Here is a 4,032-nt window from a genome sequence, read left to right as displayed (position 1 = left end):
CAACCAGGCCCAGCCAAGTTGACACACAAACATAACCACCACATACAACATACCAAAACCTATAGGATACAGTGAAAGCAGTACTCAGAGGACAGTTTATAGCAATAAATGCATACATCAAAAAAGGGGAAAGAAACAAAATCAACACTCTAACTCATCAACTCCAACAACTAGAAATAGAACAACAAAAGTATCCTACAGTATCTTGAAGTAAGGAAATAATAAAGATCAGAGAAGAAATAAATGAAATAGAAAACAAACAAACAAAAAACATAGAGAAAATCAACAAAACAAAAAGCTGGTTCTTCAAAAAGATTAATGAAATTGATAAACCATTGGCAGATCTAACAAAAGAAAAGAGAAGATCCAAATCACAAGAATTATAAACGAAAAGAATGTCATCACAACAGAACTAGCTGAAATAAAAAAAATACTGATAGAATATTATGAGAAACTGTACTCCAACAGATTTGAGAACCTAGAAGAGATGGAAAAGTTTCTACAATCACAAGACCTACATAAACTATTCCAATCAGACATAGAACATTTGAACAGACCTATAACAAAAGAAGAAATTGAGCAGGTCATAAAAAAAATTTCCCACAAAGAAATGTCCTGGCCCTGATGGCTTCACTGGAGAATTCTATCAAATATTCAGAGAAGAGTTGACACCTATGCTACTCAAGCTATTCCAGAACATAGAAAAAGATGGAATACTCCCAAACTCATTTTATGAAGCAAGGATAACACTAATACCAACACCAGGGAAAGACACCACTAAAAAGGAAAACTACAGAGTAACATCCCTCATGAACATAGATGCAAAAATCTTTAACAAAATCCTAGGCAACAGAATCCAACAACATTTCAAAAAATTAATACACCCTGACCAAGTGAGATTCAAACCAGGTTTGCAAGGGTGGTTCAACATCAGAAAAACAATCAGTGTAATCTACCACATAAACAAAACAAAAGGAAAGAACCATATCATTATATCAATTGATGCAGAAAAGACATTCAGAACTCTCAGTAAAATAGGGATAGAAGGAAAATTCCTCAACATAATAAAGGGCATATATGCAAAGACCAACGGCCAACATCACTATTTATGGAGAAAGACTCAAGGCATTCCCCTTACGAATGGGAACCAGACAGGGATGCCCTCTATCACCACTTCTATTTAACATTGTATTGGAAGTCCTAGCCAGGGCAATAAGGCAAGAAAGAGAAATAAAAGGCATATAAATTGGCAAAGAGTAACTAAAACTATCTGTATTTGGGGATGATATTATTCTGTACATAGAAAACCCAAGGGACTCAAAAAAAAAAAAAAAAAAAAACCTACTGGAACTAATAAAGAGGTTCAGCAAAATGGCAGGATACAAAGTCAACATACAAAAATCAGTTGGATTCCTCTACACCAACAAAGAGTCCTCTGATAAAGAAATAAAGGAAACAATACCATTTACAATAGCTACTAAAAAGATAAAAGGAATAAACCTCACCAGAGACACAAAAGACCTATACAAAGAAAACTATAAAACACTGCTACAGGAATATATGGGACAGGCTGAACTATTAGGTATGTCTATGAAGCAGGGAGTATACCCAAGACCATGTATAGGGTTGACAGACAATGGTCATATAAGTGTATTTGTATGATCTGAATTCCCAGGTGTGTAGTAAAGCTGGCAAGGGACAAGGTTGTAGTCACTTCTTGGTCACAACCAGCTACGCAGAGGGTCAGAGTAGTTGAACCTGTGGGCTCGGGACCACCATAGTCACAGGGGACATCAAGCTCAATTGGCATAACATACTACACAAAACATTGTCCCACTTCCTGCTTTGGCAAGTAGTGACTGGGATCTTAAAAGCTTCCAAGCAGCCATCTAGATGCAACAATGGGTCTCTCCTCATCCAGAGCAAAGAAGAATGAAGAAAACCAAAGATTCATGGAAAAAATTAGTCCTCACAACTGGTACACCATGCGATCACAGCCTATACGACTATGAGACCAGAAAAACTAGATGGTGCTCAGTTACCAATGTCAACCACTTATAGGGGGATCTATGTAGGAGATCCTGGATAGAGAGGGAGAACAATGTGGAACAAAACTCAAAATCATTTGGTTAAAAAAAAAAAAAAGGGGGAGGGACCATATTTGCTGGTCTGATAGAGCCTGGTGGAACCACTGAGACTAGCTGCCCTTTCAGGTCTGGAATCTAACCCACACCTGTGGCTTTCAGCCAAACAAAAGACAGGCATATGAGTTGAATATTTACCTGAGGTAGATACGCTCCTTAGAGAGAGCAATCATGGGAGAAAGAAGGGCAGTTTATGCACAGGGAGACAGCTCGGGGGCAGGAGTGCCTGGAGGGATAGACACAGGGAAGAGGTAACTATCAGGAGGAAGTGAGAGGCGAGCTGTTGCATTGTGGTAAATTGTAGTCAATGTCATGAGACAAAGTGTATGCGAACTGCTGTATAGAAAGTGAATTTGTTCTGTAAATTTTCACCCAAGTCACAAATTAAAAAATAAGAAGAAAAAAAACTGCTATAAGAGACAATAAGGGCACTGCATAGATGGAAGAATCTGCCTTGTTCATGGATAGGTAGACTGAATATTGTGAAAATGTCAATACTACCTAAAGCAATCTACACATTTAATGCAATCTCAATCCAGATTCCAACAAAATTTTTTAAGGACATGGAAAAACCAATTACTAATTTCATATGGAAAGGAAATTTCGAGACCTTGGATAAGCAGAATACTACTGAAGAAGAACAGAGTGGGAGATCTCACACTCCCACATCTTAAGAACTACATACAGCCACAGTAGTCAAAACAGCATGGTATTGGTACAATAATTGACAGACCAATGAAACAGAATCGAAAGTCCAGATATAGACCCATCCATCTATGGACAACTGATCTTTGACAAAGGTCCAAAACCCATTAAATGGGGAAGAGACAGCTTCTTTGAGAAATGGTATTGGCAAAACTGGATATACACTTGCAGAAAAATGGAACAAGACCTGTACCTCACCCCATACACAAAAACAAACTCAAACTGGATTGAAGACTTAAATGTAAAACCCAAAACTATAAAATTCATCAAAGATAAAATAGGGGCAAATTTGGGAGCCCTAATTTATGGCATAAATAGACTATCAAGCATAACCCAGAATGCACAGGAGGTAGAAGAGAATCTAGATGACTGGGACCTTTTAAAAATTAATTTCTTATGTGCATTGAAAGAAGGGAAGGGGAGGGATTTTGGGCTATTTGGGGCCCACATGCTGACGTGGGTAAGGGGAGGGATATACAGAAAGAGTCTGTGACCACCACATTTACATTAGGAAATGGAAGGATACTGAATTGTGCACATAAAAGATAGACGACAGATGCTAATACCAACCAATGTGTCCACAATACTGCATTACCATTGACACCAAACACCAGGCTACAGATAAACACATAAACACCTGAGAGGATCAGATGGTGGTCAGTAAACAGGAGTATACTCTAGACCAAGCATGGATTCAGCTGAGGTTAATCTTACACAGACACCAGTGATACAAATTACCTGCAATCCTTACAGAAACAATAGAAGACAGACATAGAGTAATCCCTCACAGACACCTAGACACTATGGGAGAGAGATCCAATAGATCTACCATCTCAGGACTAAGTACTGGGGGACACCAGACTCAATTAGTACAACAAAATACATAAAATCCTTGTTCTGCATCCTACATTGGTGAGTAGCAACTGGGGTCTCAAAAGCTTTCAAGCAGCAATTTAAGATGCAGCTAATGGTCTCCTAGCATCAGAAATGAAGAAGAGTGCAAAAAAAAAAACAAGGATATTTGGAAGCAATCACCCCTAGGACATCATGGCCTTCGAGAACAGAAGAACTAGATGGTGCCTGGCTACCAATGCCAACCACTCAGGAAAGGATCAAATCTGGAGATCCTGGATAGAGTGGGAGGAAAAACGTGGAACAAAATCCAAAAACTCAATAATGACCA

Source organism: Orycteropus afer, unplaced genomic scaffold, assembly GCF_000298275.1.
Source record: "Orycteropus afer afer isolate SDZICR_OR568_19922 unplaced genomic scaffold, OryAfe1.0 scaffold00236, whole genome shotgun sequence".
In the NCBI taxonomy this organism is placed as follows: domain Eukaryota; kingdom Metazoa; phylum Chordata; class Mammalia; order Tubulidentata; family Orycteropodidae; genus Orycteropus; species Orycteropus afer.
Note: the sequence above shows the minus strand (reverse complement) of the source record.